Here is a 21341-nt window from a genome sequence, read left to right as displayed (position 1 = left end):
CACTGCGGGGTGATCAACACCACCTCCGCTTGTTGGCTACACAGGAGCGCCGATACCCTCTTGATCACAGAGAATGGGGGGAAGGCATAGCCCTGTTCCCCCTGCCAGTCCTGGAGGAACGCATCATTTGCCTCCGCTAGAGGGTTCGGCCACCAACTGAAAAATCTCTGTAGCTGATAATCTAGTCTCAACGCAAACAGGTCCACCGAGAATGGACCCCATATCTCTGCCAAGCGGGCATAGACCTAGGGGTCCAGTTTCCACACGCTGGCATCCAGAAGATGACGGGAGTGCCAATCGGCCACCTCGTTCTACGACCAAGCAAGTACTCTGCCGTAACCGAAATCTGGTTGTCGAGACAAATATGCCAGAAATCTCTGGCTAGGTTCGCTAACATCCTGGCCTGGTTCCGCCAAGGTGATTGATGTAGCGGACTGCAGAAGAGTTGTCCATCCTTAGTAGGACACACAACTGCACTCTGTCCTTCGTCCAACACAGAACTGCGAAGGTACCCTCTAGCAACTCCAAGCAGTTGATGTGTAATGATGCTCTTGAGTGGACCAGGCACCACTGGTGAAAAACTCCCCGCAACGGGCACCCCACCCTGAGCGACTGGCGTCAGACTCGATAACCATATCTGGGGCTTCCATGTGCGTAAACCACCACCTCATTTCGTCCCGCACTTCGTCCGACAAGGGTATCAACTGAGAATAGGTCAGTCCCCGTCTGAGGTGATAGGCCTTCAGGCGTTGCATCGCTCGGTAATGCAAGGGACCGGGAGAAATCGCCTGAATGGAAGAGGCGAGCAGCCCCACCAGGCGCTCTAACTGGCGCAAAGAAATCTGACTCTTCGCCAAAGTCTGACGTAACTCGTGTCTGATCTTCGCCATCTTCCTGGCGGGAAGACTCAGAGTAGACGCCACAGAGTCGATGTTGAAGCCCAAGAATGTTGCGCACTGGACGGGGGACAGCAGGGACTTCAGTTCGTTGATAACGAAACCCAGACCCTGAAGGAGGTTGACTGTGGTCTGCAACTGGGACGTCAACCTGCAAGGACATTGATCTAAAAACAGCATGTCTTCCAGGTAGACGATCATTCGCACTCCCCTCGCCCTGGGGATCTCCACTACTGGCCAACGGACTTTCATGAAGCACCACGGCGCGGAGGATAGGACGAAAGGGAGTGTGGTGAACTCGTAAACCTGACCTTCCCACCTGAACTGCAAAAAACGGCGATGAGGGGGAAATATAGGTACGCGTCCTTCAGGTCTAGCCTGACCATCCAATTGTTCGGTCTCAAGACGTCCATGAGGCGGTGAATGCCCTCCATTTTGAAATGGCAGTACGCCAGCCACTCGTTGAATTCCTTCAAGTTGATAACCAGGCGCCTGCCACCATCGACTTTGTCAACCAAGAAAAGATTGCTGACAAAACCTTTGGGATGCTCGGCTGAAACACAAATCACCCCTCTTTGCAGGAGGGCACAAACCTCCTCGCGCACCAACTCTGTGTCGTGCTGCGAAAAGGAAATGGGCCGAGGGCGATGTAGCTGACAAGGAGTGCCATGAAACTCCAGCTGGAAGCCCTGGACCGTCTGCAGCACCCATGCATAGCTGGTGAGGGTAACCCAAGCTGGGAAGAACTGCGTCAAGCACCCCCCCACCAGCAAGCTCGTCGAAGGCAGCACACTCACCTCGTCGAGCACCCTGATGCTGTCCTCTTTGATGGCCACGGCCATCGAACTTCTGGGCTCTTGTTGGATAGAAGTTATTGAACCGGGCATTGTCCAGGGCCTGACCGTGGCCGGAGCCTCGCCCCTTGTGGGAGCTGTTGAAGCGACCGAAGGAGCGGCCTCTGCCACGTCCGGCCCTATCGAAAACCCGAGGGGTAAACACCTTCCGGATGTTGGCTTGCGCCCTGTCAAGGAAGGTGAAAGTAGCCACGAACTTCCCCAACTCCTTGACGCAGGAGTCACCGAACAACCCCCCTTTCGCCACCGCTCCAGCCTCGGACGAGGCGAAATACCCCAGCTTGGGATCCACCTTGATCAGGAGTGACCTTCTCCTTTCTGTGGAAAGTGTGCAGTTCGCATTTCTGATGAAGACTACTGCGCGCTGCGCCCAATCGGACAGGACCTCCGGGTAAATCACGTCCCCCGTCACCTTGGCCTCCTCAGCCATGTCTAGGATTTTAGTGACTGGCCCTACCGCATCAAGCAGTTTATCCTGGCATGCGCGCCAGGAAGAGTCTATCCCCTTTTTCGGGTCCCTAACGAACTTGGCTAGGAATGTCGCCATCTTTTGATCCATCTCGGGCATGAGAGCGACCTTCCCTTTCAGTTCAGGGCGTGGACATTCTGCCCGAAGGCGGCTGCAGGCATCCTTATCTAAGGGTTTACGTAGGCGCGCCGCCACATAGTGGGCCACCTTATCCCCGGGAACCCAGTCTGAGGACCTCGGGTGGACTATATCATCCGGGTCCAGCATGTCAGAAGCCCCCAAAGGGGCAGGGACCGGGTCCCAGGACATAGAGGAGCATGCTTCCTCGTCCATATCTGGGGAATCTCCGTTGTCTAGTGTGTCAGGAGTTATGGGCCTGGGAGACGGAGGGGGGCCCCCCTGCAGGAGCTGGCAGGGTGGGATTAGAAGGCGGTTGTGCCACAAACGTGCTCTTCAAACGGGCAAAGGCCTCCATATCCACCCCTTCAACACAAGGCTTCTTAGGAGGTGAAGGGGATGAAGCAGGAACAGGGTGAGGGGCAGGGGTAGTGGGAATGGGGGCAGACAATTTTGCGTATGCCTCCTCCATTTGGGCTGACAGGCGTTGTTCCACGGGCCCCATGGCCTGATCTACAGCCCTGTAGATAGAATCGTCCACCGCCTGGTAAAAATCATCATCCCAGGGGAGGTAGCTCAGTGGGTCCTCCTCCTGGTATTGATTCTGTTCCCCCTGCATGCTGAGTTACATTAGGCTCTGCAGGGACAGAAGCGCCAGGCAGCCTGTGTGCAGTAGCACAAGGTTAAATATATAATGCCCTGAATAGGCGTAAATTTGGAGCTGGGAGGGAGCCCAGGCGAATGTAGGTGGCAAGAGGCGCACAATCAACGGTAGAGCCCCAGGGACACCCCAGCCCTTCTTTATCCTAGGGCAAGCCACCCGGGACCGTGTCCCTGCGCACCACACACACAGTGCCAATTGACCCCACAGGGTGTTTCAGGGAAAAAGCAGTTACTGACCCAGAGGGCGTTCAGGGAAGAAATAAGGGAATTACAGACCCCACAGGGCGTAGAACCGAGTGGCTGGGAGCAGGCAACCTCAAGGGAGCAGCGCCAGTGAAGAAACTCCGAAATTCGCGCTCCCACATTGGCTGCTTGCCGAGGTGAAAGTGCGCCCCCTGGTGGTGGGAGAACCACACCGCACCTAAAATGGGCTGGAAATCGTGTTAGGTACGCTTGCAGCGTCCCGCGATTTGTAGGGAATCTGTAAATGAACAAACATCACCAGCGAGTCAAAACCTCAAGAAATATGCCCAAAGCAACACTCCCAACCCAAGGAGATAAGTAAAAATGCGACTTAACTTGCTGCTGAGCAGTGAAGAAAGAGGATGAGGAATGGCCATATTAGGACTATCAGGACTGGCTGGGTTGCCGTCAGCGAAGAAAGTCTATTGCTGTTGAACTTTCTTTTTCCTTTCCCAATTGTTCATGGGAAATGTGGTTTGTTGTTATTTTCGCTGATGTAAAAATAAAAGCGGAGAAAGAAGGCATAATCCGAAGCCTCCGGTCCTGCCATAGAATGTCACATTCATAGTTCATTGCTGAGCCTTAAAAGATGGAGATGAGTCCAATTGAAAAGCACCAAAGTCCATAGGAGTAAGTCGAGGTGGAACAGATTTGCGCCCTAACACCAGCATCCAATGCAAACTTCAGGAGACTCTGCAAACTTAATACATTTTATATTTCAGAGCAACTCGCTCATCTTGGCGCTCATTTTCAAAAGGATGTCTCAGGTTACCTCAATAGACCAGGAGAGAGTCCCCATAGAGATACCAGAGGTACATACAGGACAATTCCTATCTCCGAACGGGCAACGCAAGCAGTAGGATATCTTGTTTTGTTTTCCTAGCCTTGAACGAAGTGTACATATTTAAAAACAATCAGCATGTACAGCGTCTTCTCATAATAATATTGTTCAAGCAATATGTAAAAAATAACATTGCTAAAACAATGTCAACCTAAAATGTAAAATTAAAATGGAGAACCAAAGTGGGCCCAAGAAGGCTTCACTTCACCCTGATAAGATGAGCTCACCTAGTTAAAATCGCATCCGTTTATTTTTTTGATGAGTGGATTTAATTTGTCATTCACCATGTACTCTAGGAATTTATCATACAGAATGCCAATGTATCTGATGTTGCCCACCAACCATATAAATCTGTAGTCGATGACAGCAGATCTGGTTGTGTGACTGGTTATCTGCAGGGCATTATTCTTTCATCTGTTTACCCTGTATCCAGAGAAGGCTGAGAATTCATCAGTCATGTATATCAGGCTTGGTAAGAATTTAACAAGAGGGGGGAGAGAGAGAGTCAGTGGATTCGGCCTCCCTAGTTATATGAATAAACAAAGTAGAATCCACTCAGAGTGGTGGTGATCCCTAACAAGATGGGGAACACACAGTGTTGTTAAAATGCCCCTCACACACCAACAGGCCCCTTGGTGTCATGCTTCATCATCGGGGCCTTCGCACCCCTCTACGGGATGCGGCGTGCTACGACTCGCGAATACGCAGGAGCACTTGAAAGTGAACTATGTGAGGGGGTGTGTCTAAAAAAGTGTGAGTGAGGTGAGGTGAAACAATGGTTAAAAAATACCTGGCGCGTGGGTGAAACAAATTTATTAAATCCCCGGCTGGTATTATTAAAAAAAGTGCAAGGCGTGGTTGAAAGAATACAGATTAGGGTATTACAACCACTGTGAAAAGTGTCAACATGTTTCGGAGCTCAGAGGCTCCTTCTTCAGGACAAGGATAGCACTTACCCTCCCCTTACTCACATGTAAATGTAAAAGTGTAAAAATTAATTACAACAATGTGTAATGTACCTAACAATGTTATATATGTAGGTGGGTGTCGGTGCGCCCAATTGGCGATGAAAACCTGTAAAGAGAAAGCATACATAAACACACTGGTCTAAGATGCACAGGCCCTAGGAGAAGAAAACAACTTCTCAGAATACAACAGGATCAATCCAAAAATAGTGGAACCCTGTAAGGAATAAAAAGGAAAAAATACACACACAAGGACATAACACAACGCTCACAGATATGTATACGTATATATGTACAAACACAGAACACAGAATTATTCTCTACTCTGATGGAAATAGAGCACAAAATAGGTAATTCACGGCTTACTTAAAGTTCTCAAAAATAAGACCTCATGAGCCTGTGCGTGTTATTGGGGGATCCTTCCTTTCTGTTCAGAAAATGACCTATAAAAACATTAATATATGGGATTCAATTTGTTGTAGGTACCAATGCACCAAAGCGCCAAAATCAAGCTCCTTTTTCTGACCCAAAACTCACGGTTACTGCAATGGCTAGTCGCCTGCCTTCCCTCAACGCGGCTCCGATGAAGTGAGCGTGCATCGCGTCAGTACCCTCTTTTGTACTCTGCCATTTGGTCATTACCGATGGTAAATTGAATAATGAGGCCCGGGAGAAGCCCAAATACGGACTTAGTAATCCGAGGAAGTCCGGTGCTGCGCGATCGGCCACCGCTATACCCTGCGCATGCGCCTCCCCAGCAGGACTAGTGTTAACTGCGCATGCGCGGAAAGATGAAGTCACCGCGCATGTGCAAAGGAGCGGCACTGCCGCTAAGGTCAGAACGCCTGCAAAAGAAACTTGGAAGTATAGCGAGCATGCGCGCTGCGGTGAAATGTCAAAAAAACGAGCTTTCATTCCAATGTAACAGGAAGAGGCAGAAAAAAAGCAGGGCTACGTGGAGATAATCCAGACAGTAATTAGCCATACATTCTGGAGGGGGCAATGGGTTCTATGTTGGAAAAGGAGACTAACAAAAATGGAGTGTGTCTTCAAAAACCCAGAATTAGTTATAAATAGCCCCATCAGCTATATATTGTTCTTAATTCACAGGGGTACTAGCAAAGGGAAAAGGAGGGTGAGATTATCTTTATAGTGATAATATGATTTGATACACCCCAACAAAGGGATTCTCAGAGGTCATTTCGACAAAGTTTTGAGTGAAAGGGCCCAATGCAGTTCATCTCAAGAGGTTCCAAGGAATGGAATCGTTAAGCCCAGTGATATCAGTGCCAAGACGGAACACCCATCTTTGTTCTTTTTCCAGGAGGCCCACATCTGAGGGCAGTTGTTCTATTACCGTCCACTGTAATTCGTTGACACAGTGTTGGTGTTCGATGAAGTGGGCAGACATTTTTGTTGTAAGTTTTTTGCACCTGATGTTACTTTTGTGCTCATTGAGTCTCACTTTCACTTGTCTCGTAGTCATTCCCACATACTCTTTTCCACAGGGACACGTGATCAAGTACACAACATTCTTACTGTTGCAATTCGTAAAAACACGTTGGTCCCACTTTGTCCCGTTTGAAAAAGTCAAGGACAGGCTTTTTTTGGTGAGATGGCAATTGTTACAGTTGCCACATGGATGGTGGCCGTGAATGCCCTGCAGTCTTGGCTGGTCACTTTTTTTAGGCAATGGTCTTGTGTGGACAAGCATGTCTCTTAAGTTCTTACCCCTTCTGTGTGCAAACAAAGGTTTTTCCAATGACAGACTTCCGCTCGTCAGTGTGCGCCAATGTTTATTGACCAGTTTCGTCACCTGGTTTGTAACTGGGCTGTATGTTGTGACACATACTGTTCTTTCCCCTTTATTGTCACTCCTTGGATTGTCCTCCAGGAGGGCCTCACGGTTGTTATTTCTAGCCCTTTTCATCGCTTTTTGGATCACAGTTTCTGGATACTGTCTCTGTCTCAGTTTTGTACTGAGGTCTTTCGCCTGAGTTTTGTATTTGTTGATGTCACTACAATTCCGACGTAAACGGAGGAACTGTCCGTAGGGTAGATTCTCCCTCAGATGACGCGGATGAAAGCTGTCAAATCTGAGGAGACAGTTCCTGGCCGTCGGTTTGAAATGGGTCTCTGTTTTTAGGATGCCAGCTTGATGATAGATGTTTAAGTCCAGGAACACCATGCTCTTATTTGACACCTGGTGTGTGAATCTAAGAAATGCATTCTGGGTGTTCAACCAGTGAATGAATTCAGACACCGTGGTCTCATCTCCTTCCCAGATGACAAAAATGTCATCTATATACCTTCGCCAGGTATGAATCCTTGCCCTGTGTGGATTGTCTGGATGGAGAATCTTTGTAGATTCCAGATGATGGACATATAAACCCACTAGACTTGGGGCAAAGGTGCTACCCATACTCGTCCCATGTTTCTGCCAGTAAAGGGTGCCTTCGTACTCAAAGAAATTTTTGGTAAGGGCCAGTGAAATGCATTCCAATACTACACTCCGGGGGGTGTGGTATTCCCAATTGGTAGAGTGCAGTACTTCCTCCATAATTTGTAGGGTCTCATCGTGTGGGAGGCTTGTATAAAGGCTCTCCACGTCCAGACTGAGGAGCATTTGAGAGGTGGAATCAAAAGTTTGGTTTTGTAGCAGTTGAAGTACCGCTTTAGTATCTCTCAGATATGTGTCAGTGGCTTGTACAATAGGTCTCAGAAAGGCATCGGCAAACTTGGACAGAGGTTCCAAGATTGATGAAATGCCGGATACGATGGGCCGTCCTGGAGGGTTGTCTAAGTTTTTATGCACCTTAGGAATGGTGTAAAAATAAGGGATACGTGGATTATTCTGAATCAAAAACTCAGACTCTTTTTTGGTTATCCAGTCATGTGCAAGAGCCTCTTCGACCATACCACCTATTCGCACTCGTAGTGATTCAGTGGGGTCTTCAGTTAAGATCTGATAGTTCCTATTATCAGAGAGCAGTCTCCTGCATTCTTTATCATAGGCCTGGGTGGTTTGGACAACCACTGCCCCACCCTTATCAGCGGGTTTTATAGTAAGATTCTTATTCAACCTCAATTCCTTGATAGCCTCATTTTCCATTCCGGTCATGTTCTGAAAAATCTTTTGCTTAGTTTCCAAACATTTCAGTTCTTGCATTATGGCTTTTTCGAAGGCCAATACCTCAACCGGGAGTTGGTGATCCATCGGTGTAAAGGTTGACCTAGGTTTCAAACCTGTATCTGAGGTCTCTGTAGATGGTTCTTTGTCTTTGAAAAAGGCCCTCAACTTAACTGTTCTGATGAAGTCCTGCATTTCCTTGTGCAGTAGAAAAAGGTCTGGTTTATTGGTGGGGACATACCCCAGACCTTTGTTGAGCACCTTGTTTTGCAATTCAGTAAGGGGCCATGGGGTTATGTTAATAACTAGGTCCCCCTGCTGCTCGTAGAAGCTTGATTCGCCGTCATGCTCCTCGTCAACACCCGTGGGTCTGCCTCCTCTGTGGGATGCCAGTTGACGTTGTTGCCCTTCTTGTTCCTCCCCCTGCGGGATCCCTGGCCCCAGGATAAAAAAGGCTGTACATTCTGGGGTGCATTGGTTTGATCTGGGACCCATTGAGGATACATTTGTCCCATTTGTGGGGGAACGAACTGGTACTGTGGAAATTGGAAAGGGGGCTGGTAAGGATTGAATTGAGGACCTTGATAACCACGCCAGCCTCTCTGGCGTGGGAATTGGGCTCTTTGTTGTCGAAACCCACCCCTTCGCTTATTCTGTGGGAAACCTCCTGACTTTGTACTTGAGTTACTACCATCCGAGTTCACACTGTCCGTGTCGCTTGTATTGTCTTTCATAACATAATCAGCTCGTGTGTATGGGTAGGCTCTTTCAGGGGTAAAACGATCTTTATCTTTTTTTAATTTATTAAATTTACTTTGTTTCAAGGTTGCCTCAAAATCTTTCATTTGTTGGTTCAATTCCTCTAAACCTTTCTTTAAGTCCGCTGGTGAGATGAAGGCTTTTAACTGGACTTCCAGTTTTTGGATCTCTACTTTCAGTTCCAAAGATTTTCTAGCGGCAGTTTGGACTATAAGCACCAACCAATCCCTGGTGCAGTGCCATGAGATAAGTGACCATGCTTTTTTAAAGACCAGGTCGTCTTGGAAGATGAACGGTTCAGTTTTTACCAAGAGACCCTGCGGGGCCATTTTGTTTCGTAAATATTCCCTCATCAGGAGGCCATGGAGAGCTGTTCTGATCTGGGTTTTACGTACGTTCATTAATTCATCCCAGTCCGCCACAGCAGGGCCAGGGTCACTGTTGCTAAGGCCTTCAAAGGGATTGACATCAGCTAGAATCCGGTCGATGTCATCCTCACTGAAGGTCAATCCGTGTTCATCCTCCATGATTTTGGGCAAGGAGGAAGGTACAAAATGATGTTCTGTGTTGTATGTGTGAGTGTCTGTGTCTGTCCAAGGTGGGTAAGTTATAATGGGAAAGGGGGCTCCCACAGCTGTGCGCTGTCTATAGACAAGAATTTAACAAGAGGGGGGAGAGAGAGAGTCAGTGGATTCGGCCTCCCTAGTTATATGAATAAACAAAGTAGAATCCACTCAGAGTGGTGGTGATCCCTAACAAGATGGGGAACACACAGTGTTGTTAAAATGCCCCTCACACACCAACAGGTCCCTTGGTGTCATGCTTCATCATCGGGGCCTTCGCACCCCTCTACGGGATGCGGCGTGCTACGACTCGCGAATACGCAGGAGCACTTGAAAGTGAACTATGTGAGGGGGTGTGTCTAAAAAAATGTGAGTGAGGTGAGGTGAAACAATGGTTAAAAAATACCTGGCGCGTGGGTGAAACAAATTTATTAAATCCCCGGCTGGTATTATTAAAAAAAGTGCAAGGCGTGGTTGAAAGAATACAGATTAGGGTATTACAACCACTGTGAAAAGTGTCAACATGTTTCGGAGCTCAGAGGCTCCTTCTTCAGGACAAGGATAGCACTTACCCTCCCCTTACTCACATGTAAATGTAAAAGTGTAAAAATTAATTACAACAATGTGTAATGTACCTAACAATGTTATATATGTAGGTGGGTGTCGTTGCGCCCAATTGGCGATGAAAACCTGTAAAGAGAAAGCCTACATAAACACACTGGTCTAAGATGCACAGGCCCTAGGAGAAGAAAACAACTTCTCAGAATACAACAGGGTCAATCCAAAAATAGTGGAACCCTGTAAGGAATAAAAAGGAAAAAATACACACACAAGGACATAACACAACGCTCACAGATATGTATATGTATATATGTACAAACACAGAACACAGAATTATTCTCTACTCTGATGGAAATAGAGCACAAAATAGGTAATTCACGGCTTACTTAAAGTTCTCAAAAATAAGACCTCATGAGCCTGTGCGTGTTATTGGGGGATCCTTCCTTTCTGTTCAGAAAATGACCTATAAAAACATTAATATATGGGATTCAATTTGTTGTAGGTACCAATGCACCAAAGCGCCAAAATCAAGCTCCTTTTTCTGACCCAAAACTCACGGTTACTGCAATGGCTAGTCGCCTGCCTTCCCTCAACGCGGCTCCGATGAAGTGAGCGTGCATCGCGTCAGTACCCTCTTTTGCACTCTGCCATTTGGTCATTACCGATGGTAAATTGAATAATGAGGCCCGGGAGAAGCCCAAATACGGACTTAGTAATCCGAGGAAGTCCGGTGCTGCGCGATCGGCCACCGCTATACCCTGCGCATGCGCCTCCCCAGCAGGACTAGTGTTAACTGCGCATGCGCGGAAAGATGAAGTCACCGCGCATGTGCAAAGGAGCGGCACTGCCGCTAAGGTCAGAACGCCTGCAAAAGAAACTTGGAAGTATAGCGAGCATGCGCGCTGCGGTGAAATGTCAAAAAAACGAGCTTTCATTCCAATGTAACAGGAAGAGGCAGAAAAAAAGCAGGGCTACGTGGAGATAATCCAGACAGTAATTAGCCATACATTCTGCAGGGGGCAATGGGTTCTATGTTGGAAAAGGAGACTAACAAAAATGGAGTGTGTCTTCAAAAACCCAGAATTAGTTATAAATAGCCCCATCAGCTATATATTGTTCTTAATTCACAGGGGTACTAGCAAAGGGAAAAGGAGGGTGAGATTATCTTTATAGTGATAATATGATTTTATACACCCCAACAAAGGGATTCTCAGAGGTCATTTTGACAAAGTTTTGAGTGAAAGGGCCCAATGCAGTTCATCTCAAGAGGTTCCAAGGAATGGAATCGTTAAGCCCAGTGATATCAGTGCCAAGACGGAACACCCATCTTTGTTCTTTTTCCAGGAGGCCCACATCTGAGGGCAGTTGTTCTATTACCGTCCACTGTAATTCGTTGACACAGTGTTGGTGTTCGATGAAGTGGGCAGACATTTTTGTTGTAAGTTTTTTGCACCTGATGTTACTTTTGTGCTCATTGAGTCTCACTTTCACTTGTCTCGTAGTCATTCCCACATACTCTTTTCCACAGGGACACGTGGAATGCATTTCACTGGCCCTTACCAAAAATTTCTTTGAGTACGAAGGCACCCTTTACTGGCAGAAACATGGGACGAGTATGGGTAGCACCTTTGCCCCAAGTCTAGCGGGTTTATATGTCCATCATCTGGAATCTACAAAGATTCTCCATCCAGACAATCCACACAGGGCAAGGATTCATACCTGGCGAAGGTATATAGATGACATTTTTGTCATCTGGGAAGGAGATGAGACCACGGTGTCTGAATTCATTCACTGGTTGAACACCCAGAATGCATTTCTTAGATTCACACACCAGGTGTCAAATAAGAGCATGGTGTTCCTGGACTTAAACATCTATCATCAAGCTGGCATCCTAAAAACAGAGACCCATTTCAAACCGACGGCCAGGAACTGTCTCCTCAGATTTGACAGCTTTCATCCGCGTCATCTGAGGGAGAATCTACCCTACGGACAGTTCCTCCGTTTACGTCGGAATTGTAGTGACATCAACAAATACAAAACTCAGGCGAAAGACCTCAGTACAAAACTGAGACAGAGACAGTATCCAGAAACTGTGATCCAAAAAGCGATGAAAAGGGCTAGAAATAACAACCGTGAGGCCCTCCTGGAGGACAATCCAAGGAGTGACAATAAAGGGGAAAGAACAGTATGTGTCACAACATACAGCCCAGTTACAAACCAGGTGACGAAACTGGTCAATAAACATTGGCGCACACTGACGAGCGCAAGTCTGTCATTGGAAAAACCTTTGTTTGCACACAGAAGGGGTAAGAACTTAAGAGACATGCTTGTCCACACAAGACCATTGCCTAAAAAAAGTGACCAGCCAAGACTGCAAGGCATTCACGGCCACCATCCATGTGGCAACTGTAACAATTGCCATCTCACCAAAAAAAGCCTGTCCTTGACTTTTTCAAACGGGACAAAGTGGGACCAACGTGTTTTTACGAATTGCAACAGTAAGAATGTTGTGTACTTGATCACGTGTCCCTGTGGAAAAGAGTATGTGGGAATGACTACGAGACAAGTGAAAGTGAGACTCAATGAGCACAAAAGTAACATCAGGTGCAAAAAACTTACAACAAAAATGTCTGCCCACTTCATCGAACACCAACACTGTGTCAACGAATTACAGTGGACGGTAATAGAACAACTGCCCTCAGATGTGGGCCTCCTGGAAAAAGAACAAAGATGGGTGTTCCGTCTTGGCACTGATATCACTGGGCTTAACGATTCCATTCCTTGGAACCTCTTGAGATGAACTGCATTGGGCCCTTTCACTCAAAACTTTGTCGAAATGACCTCTGAGAATCCCTTTGTTGGGGTGTATCAAATCATATTATCACTATAAAGATAATCTCACCCTCCTTTTCCCTTTGCTAGTACCCCTGTGAATTAAGAACAATATATAGCTGATGGGGCTATTTATAACTAATTCTGGGTTTTTGAAGACACACTCCATTTTTGTTAGTCTCCTTTTCCAACATAGAACCCATTGCCCCCTCCAGAATGTATGGCTAATTACTGTCTGGATTATCTCCACGTAGCCCTGCTTTTTTTCTGCCTCTTCCTGTTACATTGGAATGAAAGCTCGTTTTTTTGACATTTCACCGCAGCGCGCATGCTCGCTATACTTCCAAGTTTCTTTTGCAGGCGTTCTGACCTTAGCGGCAGTGCCGCTCCTTTGCACATGCGCGGTGACTTCATCTTTCCGCGCATGCGCAGTTAACACTAGTCCTGCTGGGGAGGCGCATGCGCAGGGTATAGCGGTGGCCGATCGCGCAGCACCGGACTTCCTCGGATTACTAAGTCCGTATTTGGGCTTCTCCCGGGCCTCATTATTCAATTTACCATCGGTAATGACCAAATGGCAGAGTACAAAAGAGGGTACTGACGCGATGCACGCTCACTTCATCGGAGCCGCGTTGAGGGAAGGCAGGCGACTAGCCATTGCAGTAACCGTGAGTTTTGGGTCAGAAAAAGGAGCTTGATTTTGGCGCTTTGGTGCATTGGTACCTACAACAAATTGAATCCCATATATTAATGTTTTTATAGGTCATTTTCTGAACAGAAAGGAAGGATCCCCCAATAACACGCACAGGCTCATGAGGTCTTATTTTTGAGAACTTTAAGTAAGCCGTGAATTACCTATTTTGTGCTCTATTTCCATCAGAGTAGAGAATAATTCTGTGTTCTGTGTTTGTACATATATACATATACATATCTGTGAGCGTTGTATTATGTCCTTGCGTGTGTATTTTTTCCTTTTTATTCCTTACAGGGTTCCACTATTTTTGGATTGACCCTGTTGTATTCTGAGAAGTTGTTTTCTTCTCCTAGGGCCTGTGCATCTTAGACCAGTGTGTTTATGTATGCTTTCTCTTTACAGGTTTTCATCGCCAATTGGGCGCAACGACACCCACCTACATATATAACATTGTTAGGTACATTACACATTGTTGTAATTAATTTTTACACTTTTACATTTACATGTGAGTAAGGGGAGGGTAAGTGCTATCCTTGTCCTGAAGAAGGAGCCTCTGAGCTCCGAAACATGTTGACACTTTTCACAGTGGTTGTAATACCCTAATCTGTATTCTTTCAACCACGCCTTGCACTTTTTTTAATAATACCAGCCGGGGATTTAATAAATTTGTTTCACCCACGCGCCAGGTATTTTTTAACCATTGTTTCACCTCACCTCACTCACACTTTTTTAGACACACCCCCTCACATAGTTCACTTTCAAGTGCTCCTGCGTATTCGCGAGTCGTAGCACGCCGCATCCCGTAGAGGGGTGCGAAGGCCCCGATGATGAAGCATGACACCAAGGGGCCTGTTGGTGTGTGAGGGGCATTTTAACAACACTGTGTGTTCCCCATCTTGTTAGGGATCACCACCACTCTGAGTGGATTCTACTTTGTTTATTCATATATCAGGCTTGGTATACAGGATTATGGGTCTGCCATTTATAGTAATTTGTACACAGCATTTCCTTTTATTTCCATGCGCGTGTGTTTATGCCTTTGATCTTCAAGGTTTTTTGGTTGGCACTGGCAGGAGGCACCAGTGTGAGCAAAAAAGTAGATGCATTAGAGAGAACACCCTTGCCTGTTGTATTGATTGATTTAAAACATGTCAGATAAGAAACAACCATAGTTGACCTGAGCATTAAGTTATGGTTAAGCTGCTTTGCCTTGGATATAAATTTCAGACCCAGTCCTGCCCACTCAAGGGGCTTTAAAAGGTAGCCTCACTCAACGTGGTCATACAACTCCATACCAAGAGAAAGTGCCACTGTCTTGTGCACAGTCCACCATCTGGCATAGGATGGGTAGACACCAACGGAGCGTGTTTCACAAAGGGCACCGGAACACAAATTTCACCTGTGACTTGTGAATAATACTTGGAATCACGGTGCACTATTGGCTAGACCTTCACTAGAATCTTAATACTGGTATTACTAAGGAGGTATTAGGGGATAGCTGGTATTGTGCAAAGTCGCTTTTTCTGATTTGTAAATAAGGGAAATAGTGGCCATGTTTAATGAGGGGCAATATAGAATGAACGGAATTGGCATCTTTAAATTACAGCTTAGAATATGGATTGATCTGTCAATTTTATGCAGAACTAGGCATCGGTTGTCTTCCTCAATGGCCTTCCCTGAGGATATTGTCTTAATGATATTAGAAATCCTCATAAACATGCTTGGCTAGATTCTTCAGTGAGTCTTGGGGAGAGAGGGGTTTTAGGAATGCTTCCTATGACTTTGCGGTTGTTTGTGTTTCAGAGTGGTACAAGTGGTTGAAAACGCCAGCGAAGGATTTAGTAATTTTAACAGGAGGTAAATCCAAGTTGCAGTGACCATCATACATGGCCTGAATCTCCAACATAGCTTCTCTTTCTATCACCTGTGTTGTCAGGAGACAACTACCCTTTTAATTATGCTGCTTAGGCCTGATTCACCAACTGCACATTGTAGTATGTTTTTAGTACTACAAATTGCAATTCACAAACTGCTTGCAGAGTTTTATGCCTTACCATTACCTATACTTTTGTGTGCATAGTTCTACTGCTTCAACTGTGGAGTCCCCAGCACTTTAATTATATGTTATAGTACAAAAATATGGGTGGGACTGCAGTGAGATGGTGGGAAAAGGGTCAGAATTATCACAAAAGGGGATGGGATTAAGGAGGAGTAAGAAGGGTTTAGTGAGTATCAGGGAGGGATTTAGGGCCAGATGTAGGAGCCAAAATACCGGTCGGTAACGGCCGATTTCGGCCGTTACCGACCGGTATTTAGGATTTGGCATGTAGGTGGCATGTCATTTACAGAATCGGTAAATTTACCGATTCGGTAAATATACAGAATCGGTAAAATACCGATTCTATAAATTTACAGATTCTGTAAATGAGATGTAGGTGGCACTTCAGAAAGTGCCACATGCCCTTAAGAGTCGGTATTTTACCACCCAATCCTATTGGGTGGTAAAATACCGAATACAGGTGTGCATGCACATCTGTGCATGCACACCTGTGCAATGTGACACACAGACATGCCCTTAGGGCATGTATGTGTGCCACATGTTAGACGTGCCTGTATTTGGGGTGCTAGAGGGTGTCAAAGTGACACCCCTGCACCCTTGCAGAAATCGGTATTTACCGAATCGGTAAATACCGATTCGGTATTGCCCATTGATTCCTATGGGCTTCACAGCCCATAGGAATCAAAGGGCAATACGGAATCGGTATTTACCGATTCGGTAAACAACGATTTTTACAGATTCGGTAAATCAAAAAAATAATTTTCCTACATCTCCCTCCTTCTAATTTACCAATTCATAAATACCGAATCGGTAAAATTCGGTATTTATGAATCGGTAAATTGAAGTTACCTACATCTAGCCCTAAGTGAGGGAGACATTACTCAGCCACACAAGAGTAAGCCTGGGAAATTACTCTGAGGGTGCAGACATATAACTTACACTTTTGTTGTAAGTTTACTTACAGAGTTTGTGAATACCAAAAGTAGTAAATTTACTCCAAAGTGTAAACTTACTCAATAATGTAAGTTACCTTTGTGAATCAGGTCCATAGTGTTGCTATTTCAGCCTTAACACAGTGTGTCATTGGATAAAAAAAAACTCAAATATGTTGCAATAGGATTAATCTGTCAAACTGTGTTGTAGAAAACAGGAAGAGGTTTATCCTCATTTACATACCAGGAACCCATGATACCAAAGTAAATTCCCTATCAGATGAATGAGCCAGTCTCCAAGGACTGAGTACATTGAAATCCACCAAAATATCTATTGGCATGGGAATGGCTTTGTTGGGAATGTCCAGTTTACTAGAACGATTAAGGATAGTATCTACATTGATAACTAGTCACCTCAATTCAATCAATCAATCAATCAATCAATCAATCAATTAATCAATCAGGGGTTGCTAAAGCACAACTACTCACACGAGGGGGTCTCAAGGCGCTGGCGGGTAGGGGGTGGCTTAATAATTTCATGCCGACATTGTCTGTTAGAAAACACAGATCTTCCTTCAGTTTTATTCCTTACCTCAAGAATGTTCACAATTAGCAATATACTTTCAATATGGCTTCTCTGCACTTCTTGTGGCCAACTAATGCATTTGGTACTCTTTTTAAATTGGTAGTGGATCGACTGCTACTGTTCACACTGATCACCTATTCCCTGTTCAACTTTTCAGGTTTGGTGGTGTGGGAGATGTGTACTTTGCAAGAGTGTAACATCAGTGGCCGTGCTGGGCAGGTTTCCGAGAAAGGTCTTCCTTTTAACAAAGTGAGAAGACTGTTAAATTTCAAGGATAATATGGCATGAGGTTTCAGATTTTCCTGTGCAGTCTTCCTCAGGGAGAGTGAGAAATGGGACCAAAGATTTGTTTAGTCAGCAAGAAGAACATATCAGTCGGTTTGGTCAGGTTGAGGACAAAGTAAGTTATTAAAAGGTGTCTGGAAATGTAGCAATACATGCAATAACCCAACTCAGATCTGCAGGTGGACAGATAAAAGAGGGAAGAGAATAGGAGACAGAGACAAGGAAGGTAGGTAGGGTGATGTCGACGTTTTACTGATAAAGATCCCCTTAAGAGATAGGAAGGTCTAATGACTTAGAGACTGTGAGGTGGTGAACTGAGTCAAAGTTGTGTCATGGGGATGGTGTTAGGGTGGCCCAAGCCAAATATTACAGTGCTGCCAGCAAGGACAAACCTTTATTGGAGAGAAAATCACATTTACATTTAATGACAAGAGAAAGCAAACATGACACTTTCTGAGAGAAAAATTAATATATGTGCATCAAATACACATTATAGAAAAGATGACGAAAAGAAAGATTTTTAGTTACTGGATCTTAAAAGCATGCAGGAAAAGTGTAGTTTAGAAGATCTCAATCGTATAAGTGACATAGATTGTGACTTACTAAAGAAAATAACTACATTTGATTAATGTGTGCTAAAAACGGTGAACTCTCACGTTATGAACTTTACGTCTAATCGTTTCTAAATGTTATTTCTATGGAAGATTAACTAATAAGATTTATCAAATATTATGACTAATCCTAATTTTGATAGTGAATTTTACTAAAATCTACTTTTTGTGTGTGTGTGTAACCGTGTGCACCGAAAATGACAAAAGACGAGTAGGTGATACACAATTTAATTGATAACGCTTATATGAAACTTATAGAAAATGTATTTCACACATATATCAATTTTATTTTTTGAAATGATAATTTAAACGTCTAATCTGGAATGTATTTTCATGTTGGTACTTACAAAAAAAATTGCTAGCACCCTATACTGACACTATTCCTCAGTATAACAAATTATGTGTTTTTCCTACTGAGATCTCATGTACTGTACGAAAGATTTGCTACATTTTTGTTACCATTTGAGGACATCTGCCTGTCCTCTTGAACTCTCTCTTAGGCTCTAGCTAAAAGAGCATTGTTCTAACATTTCACATACTGAATGGCTTTAGGACTGCTTGATTGTCCAGCCTATTTCTCTGCATTTTGTGTCTTCTTTATGTTGCCTGACACTCACACCATATGAACTGACCAATGGACTGAGTGGTCTGACCAGATGGGGTGATTCCAGGAGGTGTCACCCCCGGAAACTCTAAGAATATAATGTTGTCTGATTTAACAGATTTCAAGAAGATTTTTTGGCTTTTTGGAGCATTCAGCTCTATTACAACGATTTGCATTTATGCTGCTTGATGGTGGTGGACGACTGCTGTTCTGCATGTATGCTGATTAAGAACTGATTATGGAGATTTGCAGATCTTTCCTGGCAAATTAACTTGCCTGATGCGGACTCATCTGGCTTCTTTCCCGAACTGACCATATGCTATATGCGCTTTGTAGTCTCTACCTTCGGGGACTACTCGAACTGGCAAAGTCATGTCCCTTTCTGAGCTCTTGAGCTTTTAGTACTTATTTGACCTATATTATTCTGTCTTATTCCCTAATGCAATCTATGGGGGCACTTATCATCCTAAATTTTGATAAACTAAGCTAAATTTACTAATTTGACACCCTGGGCCTAAATCCATCATTTGTTTGACTTTATCCTTACGTAAATGAATGTGCATTTCCACTTTGGGTTTACTACTGACTAGAGGAGATCCGATTAGAGAGATCTCAGAGCACCAAATTTTAATAATATTTTTCGGTGTAGCTTTAGCTGAACTCTTGGTGTGTATGATTTTGGCTCTACTACATTTCTTCAGGAGATTTGGGCCCGCAGTGTCAATTCTATACCTTTATAGTATTGTCTTGAGAGTAATCTATATGAGCTTAATATCAAATTCGTAGTTCAGTTATCCAATTCCCGATCCTCATTGGATGACTGTTGGGACCCTATATATCCAACCTCTCTTGGCACACAGCGAGGCGCATCAGAGAATCAAGAGAGTGGTAGATTCAATTAAAAGAAAATTCCATCTGTATAGTCTTGGGTCCAGGAAATGCTAGCACCTTCATGAATGAAAACAGGCAGTAGAGGACTGTAGGTTCGGTTAAATCACTATTTTAGTTTTGCATTTATATCAATTTCATTGATTTGTAATTTTTTTATTCCTTTCCTAAACCAAGGAGAATACCAAGGAATATTTCATTGTTTTTATTCTATGTTATAGATGATCACTCAGTCTGTCCTCCACCATCTGTATCTCTTGCTTCCCCAGATAAAAAGGGTGTTTTGTCTCAGGGGGCCTACACCCACTGAACTTCACCCCCATTGTCACAGTAACAGGCCTATCCTTCATCAGGATTTGTCCCTTTTTGCTTTCTGGAAGGTGACAACGTGCTCTCAGGCGTAGAGTTCGACCACACTGCTAAAGGGCCCTAATCACCCATAAAATGTGGAGGAGAGAACTATTTTTCCCAAAGGCTAGTGGTGTCCCTAACTCTGTAATCCATATGAAAGGCTAAGCAATACTGTAGAAAATGCAGCTTAAAAAGAGTGTAACACAATATTACCTTCTTGAAGTACCTGTCAGGTTGATATCACACACAGCTGTTAGCCTTCCTATGGTCTGTCCTAAGATTGATTCAGGTGGATTACCAACAAAACATGTAGATGCATAACCAGCCTAAAACATTATAGACAAAGGCCCACTGCAATATTCTCAGCAAACACAAGGTGATGATGACGGAGTGCTGAAACTTTTCAGACACTCACCCCCAGTCACAGATCTGGGTTGAATCCATCATCGTTCTTTAGCTCACTTCACCACCCCAGTTTGAACCCAGCCATATGCAAATCAGTCTTGACCCTGTGCCTCATGGGAAGAGTCCAGTCCGAACTGCCAGACCAGGTCCTCGCTGGACCGGGAACGAGCATCCTGGGACCGGTTTTCGGGGTAACACCCTTCATCAGCCAGACTAGCTTGAATCCAGTGACAAAGTGAGCAAGGGCATATGGCTGGGTCTGAACTGGGGTGGCGAAGTGAGCTAAAGAATGATGATGGATTAAACCCAGATCTATGACAGGGGGTGAGTGTCTGAAAAGTTTCAGTGCTCTGTCCATCATCTCCTTGAGTTGATGCAATATTCTAACAGGGAAAACCAGGAAATACTTGGATCCAAATTCACAATAAGGGTTTTCATGAAGTTAAATAAACAATGATTTGTTATAATTGGGGAAAAGGCAAGATCATAACAAGGTCTCACCAGATAACAATGATGTTTCAGTTTGTGCAGATGTTGCCTTTTCATTGAGAGAAGCTTCTGATGCTTCCAGCAAGGGCCCAATTTTATGGCAGCCCCTTTCATCGTGTGTGGTCTATATCCACATTTTGTGCTGTAGCACCTCTCGCTATTATGTTTTTTTTGCTCTTTATTATGACAGCTATGTGGCCACAGCGGCCACATTTGCCCTATTTAGGTGTGAGTCAGGAATATCACAGAAGGAATATTGAAATTCACACTATTGTGACAGGATAATCGGGGATCAAAATATCAAAAGGTAAGTATGAATAGATTTTATAACTGCAACTCCACATCCTTGTACTTTAATGATATACATATATCCTCGATATTTCTTTCCCAATAGTGTGACCAATCAATATTCCTTCTGTGATATTCTGGACTCACACCTGAATATATATATTAAAGACAAGAGATGAGACAATAGTAGTCTATACCCACAAGATTGGATGTTGTTAACATAAATGTATATCCCAGTGTGAGGCACATAAAAGAG

Source organism: Lissotriton helveticus, chromosome 4_1, assembly GCF_964261635.1.
Source record: "Lissotriton helveticus chromosome 4_1, aLisHel1.1, whole genome shotgun sequence".
NCBI lineage: Eukaryota > Metazoa > Chordata > Amphibia > Caudata > Salamandridae > Lissotriton > Lissotriton helveticus.
This window is presented reverse-complemented; position numbering follows the sequence as displayed.